Source organism: Lepidochelys kempii, chromosome 1 (genome assembly GCF_965140285.1).
Source record: "Lepidochelys kempii isolate rLepKem1 chromosome 1, rLepKem1.hap1, whole genome shotgun sequence".
Taxonomy (NCBI): domain Eukaryota; kingdom Metazoa; phylum Chordata; order Testudines; family Cheloniidae; genus Lepidochelys; species Lepidochelys kempii.
The window spans coordinates 73,291,957-73,313,808 of NC_136380.1; the positions used below are offsets into that span (position 1 = coordinate 73,291,957).

The 21,852-nt window shown below is 40.7% G+C and overlaps 1 long non-coding RNA gene across 1 annotated transcript in view; it reads right to left on the reverse strand.

Moving 5' to 3' along the window:
* Positions 1-13,335, reverse strand: part of LOC140903689 (uncharacterized) — a 43,225-nt gene extending 29,890 nt beyond the window's left edge. Inside the window, exons 1-2 of the long non-coding RNA XR_012156332.2 lie at positions 13,168-13,335; positions 12,882-13,040 (exon numbers count right to left, since the gene is read on the reverse strand). This is a non-coding gene — a long non-coding RNA (uncharacterized LOC140903689). The remainder of the gene's footprint in view (positions 1-12,881; positions 13,041-13,167) is intronic.
* Positions 13,336-21,852: the final 8,517 nt, after the last annotated feature.

Below are 21,852 nucleotides of genomic sequence, written 5' to 3' on the forward strand. Positions count from 1 at the left end.
GGCTCCCTGCCTGCTCTGCCTACTCCTTCCATGCCGCTTCACTCCCAGAAATATCCAGCATGTCCCTGCAGCCCATGGGAGGAGTGTGTGTATCTCCACGCGCTGCCCCCGCCCCGAGCACCGACTCCATATCTCCCATTGTCCAGAAACTGCGGCCAATGGGAGCTGTGGGGTTGGCACCTGCAGGCAGCAGCACACAGAGACCCTCTGCCTCCTCCCCACCGCCTAGGAGCCGCTGCTGAAGGGGTGTGTGTACTGGATGATTTGGGAGCCACACCTCTCCTGATCCCCTCCTGCACCACAACCCCCTGCCCCAGTCAAGGTACCTCACTTTATTTTCATTTACTTTCCATTACTTATAAAGGAGGAGGAGGAGGAAGAATAAAAGAATGAAAAATGGGGGTGGGAGGGAGATAAGTGAGAATGTTATTGTTTGTTGGCTGGGTCCTGATGGGGGGGGCCCTGAAAATGAAGCTTCACACAGGGCCCCACTAACTCTAAAATGCCACTGCCTTTGACTCTATCAATCATGATGCCCTATGGAAGGTGTTGTGTAGGTTTGGTTGTCACCAGAAATTCATTTCCATCATCAGACTACTCCATGATGGGATGACTGCCACTATTCTGTGCCACAGCTCAGAGACCACACCATTCATCATCTGCACTGGTGTCAAGCAGGGTTGCGTCATTCCTCCAACACTCTTCTCCATTTACCTTGCCATGATCCATAACCGCCTTCCTGATGGAATCAGGATTGAGTATCGTATGGATGGTCAACTCCTCAATCTCTGACGCCTCCAAACAAAATCCAAGATCATGAGAATTGTCATCACTGACCTTCAGTATGCAGATGACTGCATCATTCTCGCACACACACAGGCTGATCTGCAAAGTACCCTAAATCTTTTTGCAGATGCCTATCACAGCCTGGGTCTCTCTCTCAACATCAGGAAAACCAAGGTACTCTACCAGCCCTCACCTGCACAAACTACTCTTTGTACTGCACAAGTCACCTTCAGTGGAAAACCCCTGGAAAATGTGGAGCATTTTCCATACCTTGGCAGCCACCTCTCCCAAACAGCCAGCATTGACACAGAAATTGAATACAGGATCTGCTGTGCCAGCACATCCTTTGGAAGGCTACTCAAACAAGTCTTCAATGATAGGGATCTGCAAACAGGCTCCAAGATCTTGGTTTACAAGGCAGTTGTCATGCCCACCTCTTCTCTATGGGTGTGAGAGCTATGTATCCTATAGTGACAACTCAATTAGCGTGTGTGGTTCCAACAGCACTGCCTCAGGAGGATTCTCAGGATCAGCTGGGAAGACTGACACACTAACATCAGTGTTCTCTCTGCAGCCAACATCAGCGGTATAGAAACTCAGGTCATGAAACACCAACTCCACTGGGCTGGCCACTGTATGCCACTGTATGTCTGTATGCCTGACACTTGCCTCCCGAAGCAAGTATTCTTCTCTCAGTTAAGTCAGGGAAGAAGGGCTTGCAGAGGGCAGCGGAAGCACTTCAAAGACATACTGAAAGTACACCTTAAAAAGGGAGGCATCAACCCAACAAACTGGGAGGACTCAGCGCAGAACAGAACACAGTGACGCCACACCATACACCAAGCCACAGCTCACTTTGAGGAGAACAAGTCTGCTCATGAGACAGAGAAGTGACAAAAGAGGAAAGAAGGGGTACAACAGTCCAGCCAACAACTATGTCTCCTCCAAGATTACACCTGTCACTTCTGTGGGAAATTCTGCAGAGCATGAATTGGGCTCCTCAGCCACTTAAAAAACCCACCAATGAACTCCCTTGGCAGACATCATCCTCACATCAAGGCATAGCCGAAGACATATGCCATAGGGATTTACAGCAAAATAATCTTTTATAAATGTTCAACATCTGTAGATATTATAGACTCATAGATTCTGAGGCAGAAAGGACCACTGTGACCACTAGTCTGACCTCCTGGATAACACAGGCCTGAGAATTTCCCATAATAATTCCCACCGCATACCTTTTAGAAAAAAATATCCAGTCTTGATTTAAAAATTGTCAGTGATTCAGAATTGCTCTAATGGTTAATTACACTCACTTCTACAAATTTATACCTTATTTCCAGTCTGAGTATGTCGAGCTTCAACTTCAAGCCATTCAATCATTCACCTTTCTCTGATAGATTGTAAAGCCCATTGTTAAATATTTGGTCTACATTTGTTGTTCCTAGATGTATACATTTACTCATATTAAAATGCAAATTGTTTCCTTGCACGTAGTTTACCAAACAATACAGATCACTCTACATCAGTGATCTGTTCTCTTCATTATTTACCACTCCCCCAACTTGTGTGTGACATTCTGGGTTGCAATCTAAACAAAGAAGGAGTGGTGCCATCACTTGCTCTGTAATCCCATGAGCCTCAAAGTGTTCTGCTGGTACGGCAACCTTTGCCTGAGTACTCCCAAGCAACATACAAGCTTGCACTGAATGTCTCTGTGTTAAACAGCTCTGACTCAACAATTCAGATTCCAGCGGCCTTCTCGTTACACCCAAGCCACACTCCGGTTACTTGGGACAAGATGACCACAACACCCCTCCCCCAGTGCTGAATTTTCCTAAAACTGTGTGCTCTGCAATGTCCAGCCCTCTCCTGGACCATTCAGGAAGAAATTAAGGTTGGTTTGTTCCTTTTAAAAATACAGTACCCAGCAGTTTGCCACATTAATTGGAGTTAATACTCACTTTAAATGAAACGCATCACTGAGTTGGTTTAGATTAAAAGTAAAACAAGTTTATTAACAAAAGGAGACAGGATTTTAAGTAAGTTCCAGTATAAAGGATAGAGGTGAAAATGGTTACAAGTAAATAAGAATGAAAAACGCTTTCTAGAAGCTAAGACTTAACAAAACAAACTATACCCTTTGTTCAAAGTAGTTTCCTTCCCAATCTACCTTCCAGCAAGATTCCTTACTACCCCAGTGGTCAGGATCTCTCCCAAGGTCCAAAGTGCTCAGTTCCTTTGTCTTCTTAAGCTTCTCTGTCCCTCTCTTCTATAGGACACTGAACCTTTGAAGGGAAATCTTTTGAAGCACCCCCCTCCACACACACACCAGTAAAGTTTATTCAAGTTGCGAGGAAGGTGACATGGAGTCTCCCGGTGAAGGAAGATGCCTGCTAGTTTCTTCCACCACCAATGTTTGCTAAAATGCAAACTGGTCTGCTCCCTGTGATCTGCTCCCTGTTCTGTCTTGATGGTCCTATTTACCTTCTATGCATTCCCATTGTCTCTTAATGTACCTTGGAAAAACGTTCCAAATGGCCGAATCACATTCCTTTCTCTAAGGTGGAGTAACTTTTTAACCTTGTTTGGCAGACACACTTTGATAACAATTTCAATAAGTTTGTAATTTTGAATTTGTTCTCCATACATACTACAAGCAATAATATGAATAATCAGTAAGTTATTAGCTTTTTGTTGATATCTTACAGGACAAATTTTAGATAAGGGTTATGATATTAGTGAGCTGGAGTATGTTCAACCTGTTAGGCCAGCTGAAACTCACTACCTGATACCAATGAGCCCCTTTCCCTCTTGCACTGAGATGCTGTTAGGGTCATAGTGTCATTGCAGACTTTATCAGTTATGATTTTAGGTTGTTTTCTTCCAGATCACTGATAAAAAAAAATGATAAATAGCAGAGGGTCAAGAACCAATCCTTGTTGGATCCCACTAGAAACACACCCACTTGATGACAATTCCCTATTTACAATTATATTTTGAGATCTATCAGTTAGCCAGTTTTTAATCCAATTATTGTTAATGTTATATCATTCTAGTTTTTTAGTCAAAAAGTCATGCAGTACAACATGTCAAGCAGATAACAGATCATGTACTGCCCTTGGCCCACATGCATAAGTGTCATTAACGTCAGCACAAGTCATGCATGTAATATATGGCCCTAAGTAGGCATGCATCTGTACTCACATATTTGGGCTCATAAGACAGCATTGCCACAATAGAAAATCAATCAATCATCATTGGTTAGGAAACTTCATATTTTATAACTACTCTGGGTGAAATCCATGAGTCTGTGGAAGTCCCATAAAGAAGCAGATCCACTTCCAGGGCAGGGGGGAGGAGGAGTTTTTGGGATCGTGATGGGTAGTGGAATGGCTGTGAAGCCAAGCTTGATGAGAGTACAGAGGCCTGGGTAGGTCAAAGGTCTCTTTTTTAGTCCAAGAGTAGTGCAAATTCATTAGCCAGCTTTTATATTATTCCTATTGCAGTACTGTCTTAAAATCTCAAATAGGGGTTAGAGACTCATTGTATTTAACAATCAACAAACAAAGAACACAAAGACAGTCCTTCCTGTGGAAGAAAGAAGCAGCTCACTGCAATTACTGCTGCCCATCCTGTGGCTGAACATACACACTTACTTGGACTGTTTGTTGAGACGGTCACTCTTTTTTAAGATTCATTATATCTAATTGTATGGGGCTTAATTCTGGCCTCAGTGATGCAAGTATAACTAAGCAGAATTTGGCTCTTAGCAAGTTTTATATTACGAATGTTAGTCAAGCTATGGATTTAAAAAATGTAGCTATGAAATTAATTAATGTGAACTTAATTAAAATGACAGTATCAACATCCAGTAATTTCTGCTACATTAGTCAGTTCACACAGTTTATTTAGTTTATCTGAATTAATTGATTCTCTTTTCAATGCAGGCACTTATTTTCAAGGTAACCACTGCATTGAACTATTCAGCTGCTTTAGTGAAAATAATTCAGTATTAGAAAATTATGCAGTGCCTCTCCTTTTTTTATGTTAAAAGCCTAGGAAGTTTGTGTAGTGGGTGTAATGTGAGAAATTTTTCTGATAGAATGACATTTCCTACACTACATTTATGTGATTATAAGCAGTACATTGGATTTGGGAGCACAGAAGTAGAGTTGGGTAGGAAACAGTTTTCCCATCATGCAAGAATTTTTGTGATATCAAAAAAATATCCCCACCCTGATTTGGAACAATAAGTCAAAACCTTACATTTTCACAAACCAATGATCAAAAAAAAAAAAAAAATCAGGTCCATCAAATGTTTAGTTTCAATAATCTTGAAATATTTCATTTTTAATTTTGATACTAACTTTTGAGTATAAAGTAACTGAAATTTCATAATGAAAAATCATTTCCACAATTAAAATGAAACTTTTTATTCTGAAAATGGAAAAAGAGAGAGAGGGCATGCACACACAAATAATCCCTAACCAGTTTTAGGCAGATGTCCTTTAAAACTGACACACTGAAGGGTTAATTAATTTAAACTCCACAGACATTAGGTCAGATCCTCAAGTTCATCTGACCTTCACTCAATGGAACTCAGTGGATGGAGGCATAGGTAGCTTTTCACTATCCTTCTGTACCCAATCTTGGGGGGCAGCTGGGGCCAATCTGGCCTTCAGCACAAATTAGTGCAACCTCAGGTCTGATCTAATTTGTACCAGTTGGAATAGGCCAAACACTACCGGCAAACATCCAGAATACCCATTATGCTGTGGAGGAGACCAAGCATGTATGGCTGTGAGAACTATGATATTGAAATCAATGGAACTATGAATCTTTATAGCACAGTGACATACTGAGATTGACGCCCCATTGTTCTATCAATTAGCAAACACATTAGGTAACAGCCCTGACCCCAAAAACCTTATAATCCAAAACAGAATAAATAGACAAACTACGGGAAAGGAAACAGGGACAAAGGGGTGACCTGTGTTGCCTAAGGTCCTATAGCAGTGGTGGGCAATCTGAGGCCGCCAGACAGTTTGTTTACATTTTCATGGCCGCCCACAGCTCTCAGTGGCCGCAGTTCGCCATTCCCAGCCAATGGGAGCTGTGGGAAGCGGCAACCAGCATGTCCCTGCGGCCCGCGCTGCTTCCTGCAGCTCCCATTGGCCAGGAATGGCGAACCACAGCCACTGGGAGCTGCAGGTGACTGTGAAAACGTAAATAAACTGTCTGGTGGCCCACCAGCAGATTACCCAGACGGGCCGCACACAGCCCGCGGGCCGCAGGTTGCCTACCACTGTCCTATAGCAACTCAATGGACATAAAATCCAGGTCTGACTTCCTGTCCAGTGCCCTAACTACTGCCTCTGGGACTACTAAGAGAACAAGGCACTATTCAATGTAATAGTGTCAGGATCTGACCCAGCATTTGGATCTGATAGCAGGCATTTCAGTCTCTCTCTTTTTGCACCTGTTCATCCTGTTAGACATTTTGACTAATAGAATAGGGTCTCATTTCTTATGCTGACACTTAAAAATATATAGAACTTATATTTCACATATGGTGTTCCAAATTATAGTGCAAAAATAGCAAGTAAGCCCCTTCTGTGCAGTTATTGACAATTCAGTGCAAAAATAATTTTCATCAATCAACCATTTGATTCTATTTCCCTATTTATTTTTACAATGAAGAGAGCTAATTAAATTCCCTTTACCTGATTCATTTCATATACAGCATGAATAGCAGGTAAAGTCAATTTGTGAACCCATTGTCCTTGATGTACTGTAGGAGTGTTTCCAGCTGGAACTGATTATGCTTCATGTTCTGTGTTACCCAGTTAAAAGTAATCCAAAAGACAACAATAAATAATTGTGCTTCTACCTTTATTTAAATCTGTACTGGCACTGTTATTGAACAGTGCAGGTAAATAGCTGAAGATGGCTCACATTGTTCACAGAGCAATTTCTTAGCTGTACTAATGTTCCTGTATGGGACCCTGAAATGTCTGCAGTATAGAGGAGGTTAACCGATTAAAGAAGGAAAAAAAACCCTCAAGAAAATGAAATAAAGTCTGAATTTGTGTTAATTGCTATTTAAACAATTTGTACAATGAACTCTCCAAGATTAAAGGGAGCGGCAAGGAAATTAACTAGTGATTAGATTTTTAAAAAGGAGATAATATCAATAGGGGGTGGTTGAGAGTTATAGGGGAAAAATACTAGGATCACAAATTACAAATGGAAGAGGCCTATTCGGTCTGTCCCTTTTACAATTGTCTGTAGTATTTGTTTCTAGCTTTTTGTTTGTGAAAAAAGCTTATCAAGTGTAGTGTAATCTTCTTAACTAAAAGTATGATGACATTTTATCTATCTACCTATCTATGGATGGACAGGGGGAGGGAAGAAAAAGGTGGGTACCATTGCTAAATGGGGGAGGAGAGATAAAGAAGAAAAGTGAGAAGGACTGGATTTTGCATTCCCAGTTTGGATTGTATAGTTCCAAAGACCTGTCAATGGCAAATTTATTGAAATCAGCAAGTCAAATCCCTTTTGCAACCAAATTTCCCAGCAATGTGAATAGGATTTTTGCATACAAGTTCCAGGATAGTCAAAGATGAGGCTCTAAGCAATAACTGTATTCAGAAGAGAAAAAAAAGCAGAGGAGGGACAGAACCAAAGATACGAAGAACTAAATTTCAGAAGAGAAAAAATAAAGGATTATTATAGGGACCACAATAGTTAACTTTGTAATGGATGTTTCATTATCATCTCCCCTTTTCACTCTCTTTATCATCTTTGGCAAACTTCATGCCAGCAGCATCAGCTTCCTATTGGTATTCTTCCAGCCAAGGATCACTGGAGTGCATTGTACTCTGGTCCCATTACCTCCAGAAAACCTGATGCTCCTATGATGTGGGGTGGGTTTGGAGGGGTTGGTTAGAGAGCCAGCTATGGCAGCTTTATATCAGCCACTTATTCCCTCACACTTAAGGAAATCCTCAGCTGTCTGCACCACACAAAGTGGACTTGTCATAGGGTAAGACTGAGCCCACTGTATCTAAATTGGAATTTGATTGGGATCTTGGGGTTAGCATGTTAGCTGTTGATGACCAAAACAAGTGAGCTATAGTGACCATGTGGCCAGTTGCACTATGTTACAACTCATTCAAAAGCTGTACAGCTCTGGCAGCTTAATGATCTCTTAACACCATGCTGAGAGACTAGCTCACTACTGACCAGGTGGGTGAAGTATTGCCTATTGAATCATCAGTTCCGCTCAGAGGCATACCATTATAAAAGCTTACTCAGTTCACCCAAGTTCTGTTTATGCCATTTCAATGGATGGCAGAACAAGGTGTCATGGCTGATAGGGCGTATTACAGGAACTGTAGAATCACTAGTAAATACCTATTTTGATACATATTCTCATTCAGAACACACAGCATTACACTCCAATTTTAAATGCTTAATTGTGGATCTAATTCCCTAAACCTCCTTAAGGGTCATTAAAGTATCATGTAATTTTGCATTAGGTTCCTTTTACTGTAACACATTATGAGGTATCTGGATAGCAGAGAGTGGAGTTGTGATATTAGTATGCATCTACATATTTTCTTTAAATTAATGCACGTAAGCAGCAGCCAATTTTCACATACTAGTAACATAATTAAATACCTGCTAATTAAAAACAGTCATTTAAAAATAGATAAAGAAAAGGGTCTATAGAAACAATAAAGCTCTTCCTCTCCTCTCTTATAGATTAAAGCAACAGATAATTTAAAAATAAAATGTTTTAAATTAATTTAATGCATTTAATATACTCTCAATATGAAACTCGTTATGCTAAATTCTAAACCATAGTGACTTATTTTAGTACTATAAGCCCTTGGGAAAAGAAAAGACATTTTTCATGGAAACACTGTCAGAGCCTCAGCTCTAGCAGCTCTTATGAAACAGTTATATAAGAATTGAATAAATGTGCTGATTTCTCTGTATCATACATTGTGAAACTCAGAATTCCCAGAGGGTAGTTTCAACTACATCACTATCAGGTGCTGGGAAATGTGCACTGATGATGTGAGAATAGTTATTCACATGCTCATTCAGCTGATCACATCACACCAGAACTGTAAAATCCTTATTTATGTTAGCAGGTCATTGAGGTAGAACTACAGCTCATAGTGAACAGATGTATATATACATAGAGTGGATGAATCCATTCCACAGAAGACTACTGCAACTGTAAGTGGTGTCCTCTTTTTTGACACTGAGGCACTTCTATCATTTACATCAGCTATAATCTTTACTCTGAAGTCTTTCACTTCACAGAATATGTCCCAAGATCGCTTATTAATTTTTGAAGTGCATCAAACTGATGAAAATGTAAAAAATAATTCTTACTTGAAATATTATTCTTTATATATATTACATTAGCACTTAGGAGCCAGATTCATAGACTCAGGAGACTGGAAGGAACCTCTAGAGGTCATATAGTCCAATGCCCTGCACTCATGGCAGGACTAAGTATTATCTAGACCATCCATGACAGGTCTAACCTCTTAAAAAACTCCAGTGATGGCGATTTCATAACCTCCTCTGGCTCCAGGCACATAGATCATATGCTGTGATAAATATAAAGGGAAGGGTAAACACCTTTAAATCCCTCCTGGCCAGAGGAAAAATGCTTTTGCCTCTAAATGGTTAAGAAGCTAAGACAACCTCGCTGGCACCTGACCAAAATGACCAATGAGGAGACAAGATACTTTCAAAGCTGGAAGGGGGGAAACAAAGGGTTCTCTCTGTCTGTGTGTTGTCTTTTGCCAGGACCAGAGCAGGAATGCAGGTCAGAACTCCTGTAAAAAGTCAGTAAGCAATCTAGTTAGATATGCATTAGGTTCTGTTTTGTTTAAATGGCTGATAAAATAAGTTGTGCTGAATGGAATGTACATTCCTGTTTTTGTGTCTTTTTGTAACTTAAAGTTTAGCCTAGAAGGATTCTCTATGTTTTGAATCTGATTACCATGTAAGGTATTTACCATCTTGATTTTACAGAGGTGATTCTTTTACTTTTTCTTCAATTAAAATTCTTCTTTTAAGAACCTGATTGCTTTTTCATTGTTCTTAAGATCCAAGGGTTTGGGTCTGGTTCACCTATGCAAATTGGTGAGGATTTTTATCAAGCCTTCCCCAGAAAAGGGGGTGTAGGGCTTGGGGAGATTTTGGGGGGAAAGACGTTTCCAAGTGGGCTCTTTCCCTGTTATATTTGTTAGACACTTGGTGGTGGCAGCAATAAAGTCTAGGGACAAAAGGTAAAATAATTTGTACCTTGGGGAAGTTTTAACCTAAGCTGGTAAAAATAAGCTTGAAGTTTTTTTTCATGCAGGTCCTCACATCTGTACCCTAGAGTTCAGAGTGGGGAAGGAACCTTGACATATGCATACCCACAGTGGCATATGGATAGGGACCACACATCTTGAAGAACCTCCAGTTACTATAAGGTAGGCAACTTTCTCTTATAACATGATATTATATATACCCCTCCTTAAAACTCTCCTTGGCCATAATGCTTTCAAAAAACATAACAGTGGTTAGGCAGCTGATATGCTGAGATGCTTCTTGTCATGCTGACAAATATTGTCTTGTTTCTTTGTACTCTCCTGTCTGTATCCATCTACTGCCTTCTGTCTTAAACTTTAATTGTAAGATCTTTGGGGCAGAGACTGTATTTTTATACTGCATTTGTACAGACCCCCACAGTATTTCACTGTGAGTGACTGACAAGCAATACTCATATAGAAGGAGAAAGATGGCAGAGCCAAATGAAGGACCACCATTCCAAATGATGCATCAGCAGAGGAGTCCTGTACCAAAACATAAAGTCTCACAAACATGTGGATGGAGATCCATGTAGCTGCCTTGACGATGTCAAGAAGAGGCACCACTTGAAGCAATGATAGAGACATTGCTTATGCTCTTGTGAAATAAGTTCTTACCCCAAGAGGTGGGGGAATATTAGACAGTTGGTAGCAAAGTGAAATACAGCCCAAGATCCATTTTCAGATTCTTTGAGAGGATATCACCGGACCCCAACTCTTTCTGCTGTGGCAACAAATAGTTCCTGATTGGTTTTGTTCTCCGCAGGTAAAAGTCACCTATCTTCTGAGGATATGATGGGGTTTGGAAAGAATGTATGTGAGTGCATTGACTTGTTCAGGTGAAACTGAGATTACTGGGGTGGGGGGGGAGTGAATTTAGAGTAAATGTAATGAAACTTTGTCCTTATGGAATATAAGTGTAAGGAGGTTCTTGCCATGAGCACACCAAGCCTCCAGGGTGAGGTGATGGCCACCAAGAAGGTGACCTTCATGGATAGGAGAGACATGGAGCAAGAAGCTAAGGGTTCAAAAGTAGGTGTAGTGAATACTGACAGAACAAGGTTCAGGAAGCATTGAAAAGTAGGCTTTTTTATAGGCAGGAAGGTTCTGATTAGGTCTTTCCGGAATCTGTTATTCAGAGGGCATGGAAAGATTGAGTCGCCCTGTGAAGCTTAACAGTATGCACTGACTGCTGCCAAGTGGCCCATAAGGATCTGATAGAGAACCCTGCTGTCTTTAAGGAAAGAATAAGGGCTCCCCAACCTAATGGGGATGCATTGGTAATGATTGTCCTGTCCAGTGCAGATGTGATGAAGGGAACTTTGATGCATACCCTGTGAGCATTCTTCCACTCATGAACTGTTGGTTTGCGAGTACACAGGTTGGAGCCGCACTTGCAGGCAATGAAGGTGGAGTCTTGCAAATTGCATGACATAAGCACATGAGGCATTATGGTGTGAGAGAGAGAGAGGTCTTGATATGCACTCAGGGGTTGCTTATGATCCATTCTGTGATATTCATAGCCTGAAACCTGCCCATAGCAGGTAATCCTTTGCCATGATTGAATTTAAGGATGCCCTGAGTAAGTCTAAGATCTGTGTAGGGGTGAGGATGGATTTTTCAGCACTTACCCTGAACCCCAAAGAGAAGAGGAGTTGCTGCATTGTTGAAGTTGACGCATGGGTCTCTTGGCATGACCTGGACATAAGAAGCCAATCATCAAGATAAGGGAAGACTATGAAACCATAGCATCTGTTATAGGCTGCTGCTACAGAGAATACCTTGTTAAAGATTCTGGGGGTAGCAGCGATACCTAAAGAGAGTACTCTCTATTGAAAGTGGGTGGAGCCCACTGTGAATCTGAGAAAGTGTATGCAAGCAGGGTGGATGTCCACATGAAAGAAGGTATCCATCATATTTAGAGCTATAAACCACATGCCCTTTTCCAGTGATGGAATTACTGATGCCAATATGACCATGAGAAAATAAATTTGTGAAGAAAGTGGTTGAGTTGATGCAGGCTGAGAATGGATCTCCAACCTCCCTTCATTTTGGGTACTAGGAACAATGCTGAATAAAAACCAGTTCCTTGGTACTGAAGAGGAACCCGCTCCATCACTCCTCACTTTAAGAGATTTCATCTCTTGCTTGAGAATGTTCTTGTGAAAGGGGTCCCCAGAGAGGGAGTGGGGAAGGGGATTTTAGAGGGGAGAGGGACATAAGCTCTCCCATATAGCTGGAAAGGATGATTTTCAGCACCCATGTTGAAAGAGAGTGTTAAATGGTCCCCAAAGGGACTGCAATCCGTTGCTGATGGAGCCCTAGACTTGTGTGCTTTCCTGTCATGCCTCCAAGATGTAGGATGTACTAAGTTCTTTTGGGCTGAGCTCATAGACTTGCCACATTTAGGCAGTGCTGAATCAAACTTCTTTGAAGAGGATTTGGAGGAGACTTAGTCTCATGCTTATGAGAATGGTATCTGCTTTTCTGACAAGATCCCGCTGAGGGTTCTCTGGGGTTAGACTCCCTCACTCATGAGTGGGACCTTGTGGCAGGAGGAACACTTTTTGTTGTAACAGGCCAATGTAAGGGGGTTGGGGGGCATACCTTTGCCTGGATCTGATTTTGGCCTTTTCCATTAGGTGCTTCCTAAGGCAAAGTTCCTGCCCTTCCCATGTACATCTAGAGAACAAATGGCAGATACTGCACCTTGTCATGATGTGGGCTTCCCCAAGTACAAGCAGCACTGGTGGTTGTTGCTGACCAAGAAGGATCACAGGTAGGAAGCACAAATTTGAATCTTGGGCATAGTCCAGTACCCAAACTGTGTAGGGGAGAGGAGGGTGCTCCCCACCTTGAGAAGATTAACTGTAAAACACGAAAATTATTAGATAAAAACTTTAAAACTCTAGAACTCTAAGAGCTATTTACAAATATCTAAATATATTCACAGATAAAGGAGAAAGCCAATGCCGCTGACACTGGAGGTTCTGACCTGGCCCATGCAGCAATCAGAAGGAACTGGAGAGATGGTCAGTCCACCCTTCCCTTCAGAGGTGGTTGGAAGCACAGGGTGAGGCACAGGGCATGGATGGATAAACAGACACCGCACTCAAAATTCTCAGACTCCAGTCACATGGAGCACGCGTGCCCATAGAGACCAGCACTGAAAGAAGAACATATATTTCCTTCATAAAGGTAATAAAAACAACCAGCAAAGTATTAATGGTATGGTAACAACTGACAACAACTGAACTGGAAGACAATGAAAATGGGACAAATTCTGACTTATTTTTCGAGATATAGAAAATAAATTCCTACTTACCGAATAGAAAGTATGGCATAGGGTTTTGTTACTTTAAGGTAAGATCCTGAGTGACAAAATCTGAGCCTTAGAAAATATCCTTCCTTCACAAAAAAATGGGGACTATTGAGAAGGAGAGCTTTAATTATAGTTATTATATAATTATAGTTAAATAAGGATCCTAGAGAGCAGAATTTGTGTTGACGGAGGTTGAGGGCTTTTAAAAAGCTATATAATTTTGTTCCATGGTAAAATGCAATGAACAAGGACAGTAGTTACAGAAAACACTACAAGATGATATTGAAAATTTTTCTTTGAGTGTTCCCTCAAGGATGTCTTTAGAGAGCCACAGAACACAGGCACAGCCACAGCCAAAGCCTCTACACCCTTTTGGGGAAAGGATTTTCTGTAGTTGTGCAGTTTGTCAGTCCCTCAGTGATGGCTGCCATCTATTTAGTCATAATAACATAGCTTCTTGCAGAACCATGCTACAATTGGCTTCTCTGTCTATGTTTGCACAGAACCCACTCTCATAGGACAAATGAAGGCACACAGCTCTTTTAGCATCATATTGTCTCCAAAATGTGGTTGCCCCCGACCACACTCAAGCCATAATATACCTCTTTCCAGCTTCTGGAGACCCAGTACTAAGGAAGGAGAGGCTTCTGTTGCATGATGAAAATGAAGGGGAACATGTTGCTGACATGTTGTTCCCCATCCCAATGTTACATGGCTTCCATACCAGTTCTTTTGGCTTCTTTCCTCTTCCACTCATAATGATTGAAGAGCATGGAGAATGAGATTCTCGGAGTGAGTAAGTACTTAGAAAACATAGCTAAATGTACAATTCTAACTCCATATTTATAATTTTTCCTGCTTTTTGCCTTGTTTCCTCTAACCCTCTGCAGTGTCTCTCCCCCACACTGTCAACCCTTCCCCAGTTAAGGAGGGAATTTGTTTTCTGATCCTAACGTAGTCTATTCTTTTTCACAGTGACCACACCGTGCACTTAGATAATATGCATCTAAGCCACTATCTGTGATCAACCTGGTACTGGGTGAGAGTAAACAAATCTGCCAAAAAATGTTTGTAACAGTCTAACAGAGAATTTACTTGGCACCACTGCTAATAGTGGAGAACATCATCCATGTGTAGACAGAATGTGTTTCTAGCTCTCAACTGCTCTGTTTGTTTCAGGTCACGATGCATAGAAGCCACAGGTGCATTCCATTTTGTGGGCACAGTAATTTCTTTCATAACCCCACATCTACTGTAACTGTTCAGACGAGTGTATCTTAATTCAGGGAACGTTGGAAGTCAAATTCTCTTAGCTGTGTGGATACTATTAAGATTTGCTCCATCTTTTAGTTTAATCTTTACTGGGGCATATAACAGTAATCCTATTTCCTCAAAAATATTCATAAGGATTATTTCTGTTAATGCATTGCCACAGCTACATCATGATTTCATAAATTATTAGTCTGTGAACCACTGATGATGAAAACATTGAATTACCAATTAATGTATTTATATTTGTTTGGCAAGAAATAGTTAAGGAGGACTATCTATAATTGAGGTAGTGCTTATTAGCTGAAGAAGATCATGCAGTCTGCAACACAGTAACACTGAGATCATGCTTTCTAGATCAGGCTCAGTTATAAACCAGATTTCAGTATCACTAAAAGGTGGATAGAAAGCTGGCTAAATTGTTGGGCTCAACGGGTAGTTGATGTCTAGTTGGCAGCCGGCATCAAGCGGAGTGCCCCAGGGGTCAGTCCTAGGGCCGGTTTTGTACAACATCTTATTAATGATCTGGATGATGGGATCAATTGCACCCTCAGCAAGTTCGCAGATGACACTGAGCTGCAGGGAAGGTAGATACACTAGAGGGTATGGATAGGGTCCAGAGTGACCTAGAGAAATTGGAGAATTGGGCCAAAAGAAATCTGATGAGGTTCAACAAGGACAAATGCAGAGTCCTGCACTTAGGAAGGAAGAATCCCATGCACTGCTACAGGCTGGGGACTGAATGGCTAAGCAGCAGTTCTGCAAAAAAGGACCTGGGGATTACAGTGGACGAGAAGCTGGGTATGAGTCAGCAGTGTGCCCCTGTTGCCAAGAAGGACAACAGCATATTGCGTTGTATTAGTAGGATCATTGCCAGCAGATCGAGGGAAGTGATTATTCCCCTCTATTCGGCACTGGTGAGGCCGCACCTGAAGTATTGTGTCCAGTTTTGGTCCCCTCACTACAGAAGGGATGTGGACAAATTGGAGAGAGTCCAGGGGAGGGCAACACAAATAATTAGGGGACTGGGGCACTTGACTTACGAGGAGAGGCTGAGGGAACTGGGGTTATTTAGTCTGCAGAAGAGAAGAGTGAGGGGGGATTTGATAGCAGCCTTCAACTACCTGAAGGGCGGTTCCAAAGAGGATGGAACTAGGCTGTTCTCAGTGGAGGCAGATGACAGAACAAGAAGTAATGGTCTCAAGTTGCAGCGGGGGAGATCTAGGTTGGATATTAGGAAACACTATTTCACTAGGAAGGTAATGAAGCACTGGAATGGGTTACCTAGGGAGGTGGTGGACTCTCTATCCTCGGAGGTTTTTAAGGCCTGTCTTGACAAAGCCCTGGCTGGGATGATTTAGTTGGTGTTGGTCCTGCTTTGAGCAGGGGATTGGACTAGATGACTTCCTGAGGTCTTTTCCAACCCTAATATTCTATGATTCTATGATATTTAGATGCATTTTACATGGCTCTCTAGAATCAGCAGGCCAGGCAACTAAAGCAAGAAACAATGATGCACTGACATTTTATTGTCCTCCAACTTCTCTCACTCAGTTCATGTGACACCAAACAGAAAAGTGTCCTCTGACTGCATTTGTGGCATTCAGCCATCCAAGCAGGCAATATCTGACAATATCAGGTGCAGTTAGGACTTCACCTTTGAATTTGGGATAGTTTATTGAACTCTGATCTGCCTGTGTTAGCTCTGAATTCATAGATTCGTACATTTCAAGGCCAGAAGGGACCATTGTGATCATTAAGCCTGATGTCCTATATAACACAGGCCATAGACCTTCCCCAAATAATTTTAGAAAAATGAGCATATCTTTTAAGATCGATTGAGAATTTCGTGCTACCTCTGCTAATTGTTCAATGGCTTCTAGAGCATCCATCTGGCTTTTTATATGTGTAAGTGCTTTTTTGTGCAGCTCTCTTTAAAGTCTGGTTAAATTGTAAAAGCAATTTCTGGGATATATATTTGTTTGTAATGACAAATGCATTTCTTATGTATCCCTCTTTCTTTTTCCAAACTTACAAATGTCTGCTAATGTACTCAAACCCTTGTGTATGTTGTTGTTGTTCCTCTGGCAAAGGCAAAAGTCAGAAGGAATGTGACTGGGGTAATGTTAGAGAAAACATGCAGCATTTGGCAGCAGACACTTCATTCCAAAAAGGCTAATTCTGAAGAGAAAAGATTTGTGGAAACCACATTACCTGTCACACTTCCAGTCCAGGGCCCATTAAAATCTATACTTTACATGCCAAAACCACTTTCCAGTTCAGTGCCTTGTTCAATAAGGCGATGACAAACACTGAATAAGAGAAAATGCAAATGTGAATCCAGCTGCACATCCCATGCAAAAGTTACTCTCTGATGTGGTCTACCTGAATCTCCAGAGCCTCCATGGAGAGGAGAGGAGGAGAGTGCAGCCACTGCCAAGCACTCATGTACAGGTGGGCAGAAAATAGGAGGGCAAGGGAGCAGATTCGAGAAGCCATGGCTCCATGCCCCACAACGCATGGGCCAGTGCAATGGAGCAGGCGCAGAATGGAGAAATAAGCTGCACCAGGGAAAGAGCTGGCACAATTTACTTCTCCCATGGAGCAAGGTTGCCAGTCCAGCCGTAAAATGGCTGTTGGGGAAGCTTGCACTGTGATTGCCTGTCCTGGCTATCTGTTAATGAGCCTGGTTTGGATAGTGGCATCAGATGGCCCAGTATTTATATGCATATTAATCACCCTCCAAACTATTTAAAAGAAGCTATAACTTAAAGTATGACTGTAGATGCATAGTGATAGCCTAAGACAGTTTCCCATGGAATAAGGCAGGCAGCCTATTAGTTTGAACTCTGTTTAAAGTGGAGTGATTATTGTAACATGTTGGCTGTATCTGGGTAATTTGTATTGGAAAGAACTGGTAACTAGAACTCTCATATTACAAATAAAATATCTTGAAAGGATCTTATTGTCTCTTTTACTGAGCACATCAGCACAAAATTATTCAGCCCAAGGCACAGGAAACAAATATTGTCAAGTACAACATTATTTCTGCTATCTCTCTATTCTCCTCAAGGACTGTCATGTTTTTTATACCAATTTCTTTCTATCACCTTTTGTAACAAGCCTTTGTGCCCTGGTATACAGACAGTCTGTTCTTATGAGACCCCCACAACTATGGACTTTCAAGATCTGAAGGACAACCAAGGACAATAGTTTTTACTGAGGCAGTATCACCCTGTTAAAAATCAAAGACAAACTGCGTCATTTGTTAAGGAAACTGGATACACTAGCCCACCGGGGCAAAGATGAGAAAAATAAATTTATCACTACCCTTAACTGATTCACAAGGCTTATTTCTGCAAGCATTTCTGAGGGAAAAGGCATGAATTTCACCCTCAGTATTTATTAGCACTAACGAAAAAATATAACTATAGAGACTATATTATTGCTAAGTTGTTTATAAAGAGCTGTAGGTATGTGGTATGCTTTATAAACAGAAAGCTAGTCCTGCCAATTTCCCAAGATTTTTTTATCTAAGCCAAAAACCTGGTAAACAAATACAAGATATAGGGCAATCATTCTGAAGAGTGAATATTATTAATTTTGTCAGGAACAGGGGAGGGATTATATAAAGACCTGAATTTTGAAAGGAAAGATGTGGAAGAGGAAAAATTGAAGGTACTTGGGCAGATCAAGATGGGGAGCATTCTAGGCATAATGTTTTCAACATGGTGTTGAAACTCATCAGGTTTTAGTGCGGGGCATCCTGATACTGTCAGCCAAAATTTTCTAGGCATGTGGCAAAGGCACTTTTTGATTTATTTTCTATTCTCTTTGTAAAAAATAAGTAATTTAATGAAAAAAACCCCACTATATTAAGAGAATATTAAAGTTGCAAAATTAAATACCCAAAAAGCATGCCCAAAGTTAACTCTGCCCCTTTGTGTATATGCGTTAAGCCAAATTCTCTGCTGGTACAAGCTGTCAGTTTAGCGTAGTAGTGAATTTGGCCCAATCTTTACTTACATAGTCATATGCTATTATTTATGTGGGACCTTGACATCTTCAGTGCGTAAATTTGATGATGTGCAATGAATAATGTTTTTTTTTAAATAACTTCAAAAAATAAATGAAGAGGAAGAATATATATAATGCAATTGTTCTCTATCCACCACAATTAAAGTTATTTTCTGTGTGGAATGTAAATTACATTCTTATTTGTACCTCTTACAGAGGAAGGATTAAATAAAATTATAGCATGTGATCATGTAGTTAAAGACTGTGAAATCCTGGCTCCACTGAAGTCAAAGGAAAAATGCCAACTGATTTCAGCAGGGCTAGGTTTCAACCTTGTATCTTTAATGCACACAGATAAGGGGATGTAGCTGTTCTTCACGGACTTTGTCATTTCTTCATTTTTAAATGTTTAATTTTGTAACCTTAACTTTGTTGCCTTTATTTTGGTGCAAAATATATAAATAACTGACTACAGCTGAAAAAAAAAGTTTGCAGATGATACTGACATTGGAGGTAGCACATACTGGGCCTGTTCCTGTTCCTATGGAAACAAGTGGCAATATTCCTATTGCAGGCTCAGGAGCATCAAGTAATGCAACCTCAGAAACATTTGACTCATGTTGGTTATTTGTCAGTTCATTGTAGCATAATGTAAAATAATTAGTTTGGGAGTAAAGAATCAAGTTACCGAATATGTGCTAAAGGAAGCTATCGTCCAGAAAACAGTTCATGAGAAAGATGTGGAAGTTACTGAAACCACTAATCCGGTAGAGAACAATGTAAAACTAGCAAACAAGTTTATTAGTAGAGAGGAATAAAATACAAAGCAAAGAGAGATTATCCTATTATTGTAGAATTAACTGATGAGATGCATCTGAAATAATATACAGTCACTAGAGACTATCCAGAGAAAGGATATTACTACTTTAGAGCCAGGTTCTGTCATCCTTTACTCATGCTGAGTAGGGTTTTATTGTAGAAGTAGATGGATTCACATTGATGCAACTATATCTGGAGTAAGGTACCACTCAGTGTGAGCCAGGGTGGAAAATATGTGAAAGATTAAAGAAGCTGGGACTTACTTAGCATGAGAAACATGGGAGATCCCGGTGACCTACACTGACAAAAGTTCTTGGAATTATGGAAATGTTTGAGAAAGTTAATAAAGCTAATTTTGCCCTTGTGAGATTAAAAAATTAGAGAATAAGGTAAAAATAATTATATTTAGAACTGAGATGATCAAAAATGTTCCATTAACATATATTTTTGATGGAAAATGACTTTAGCAAAATTGAAATTTTAGTGAAAAATTCAGTTTTCATAAATACAACTTTGGAAAAACCTTGAAGTTTTCATTTTTCAAAAATGTTTGGTCTAAAGCCAGTTCAATTTTAAAACTGAGAAAAGTATATATAGCTGCTGAAAACCAAAACATTCTTTTCGTACTTTCACAAACCTCTGAAAGATTTAGAAGAAAAATATAATTTTTGTAAATATTTTTCATGACAAAATTATTTCCTGACCAGCTCTACTTAGTACCTATAACTAATATCCCATTCTATGTACTCAATGAACTTCACAAACCTTAAAGGCAAGGTTATGCAATCTTTATTCATTCTGATGTGCACTTTGCACTACTTATGGGAATGTATGTGTTACTTCAATATAACTACATTTATGAGAAACTGTTTGCAAAAATGAATAAATGTTTCACAATCTAACCTTTGTTGAGTAAGCCTCTCAATACCTCTCTGAGGAAGGTATGATAAGGAGGAACTTAGGGGAAAAGCAGGGAAATAAAGTCAGAGTATTTCACACAAATGGTATGAAGCTCTAACATGATCTGAGCACACTTTCTGTATTGGCTGTTGAACACAGTTTGGCCCTTGTCTTCCCCATGACTAACCCATGTTCAACTAAGGTTAAGGGATGGGGAAGTAATGGCTGATATCACTCCACTCTTAGTGAAGATACAGCAATAGAGTTTAATTGGTTTCCCAAAGTGCCGTAGTAAATCAAATGTAGAGCAAGGAGAGGAACCAATCATTCCTTGGTTCTGTGAACTTTGCCAGAGCAAATCTCAAATCTTCAAATCTCTCCTCATAGTAGACCCCCTTCTACTATGATGCCTAGAGTAAGTTGCCCATTTACAGTGGCTAGGTAAGTGGCTGATGTGGTTTGCTGGCATTATTAATGTATAATTATTTATATTTTTAATAAGTAAACCCTCAAACCTCCATGGAAATTATGTATGTGTCATAGGGCCTTCCTTAGCTGGGTGGCCTAGTGGCTAGATCACTAGTCTTTCAGTCTATAAGGCCAGAGAGCATAGTACGGGGACATGGGCCCTCCGTCTCTACTGGGTCCCAGCCCAGTATCCTGTGTAACTCAACCCCTAAACAGGAAATCAAGACCCACTTGCCTCGGCTACTTTCTAGTCTCTTCAGTTTGGGGCACGTCCCCACTAGTTCCAGTTTACTGCAGCTCACCTAGTCCATTGGCCCTGGGACTGGGGCTTATTTACAGCCTCCCCTTGGCTGGGGAGCCTTTACTTGCCTCAAGTGGCAGCACTGACTGGCAGATCGCTGATCCATCCCTGCAGGCAGGCAGATAGAGAACTCCTGCCTCCTCTCCAGTCAGCTCCCAATTGCGCCAGGCTCCCTTCTTTTCTCCTACTCCAGGCCTGGCATTGGCCACAGGTATAGAAGAGCAGGGCTAGCTAACCCAAAGGTTTTCTTTAACTCTGCTGTGTCGGATGAGAGTTTCTCTACTCCCTTACAGTATGTAATCAGTCTAACCATGCCTTCCTATCAGTGTTACCTTTGTCCTTCCTCCCTTGCTCTTTCAACATATTTCCTATACCTACTTGTTGCATCTTGTCTTAATTTACAAGTGGAAGCTCTTTAGGGTAAGAATTGTCTCTTACTAAGCACCTAACACAGGGACATCCTACTATAACTGGTGACCACTGTAGAACAAACAATACATAGTAATTTATTAAATCCTCCTCGATTAACCAGATTTTTTATCTAAAAATTGTTTTTTTTCAAATTGCAACATGAGTGAATCAAT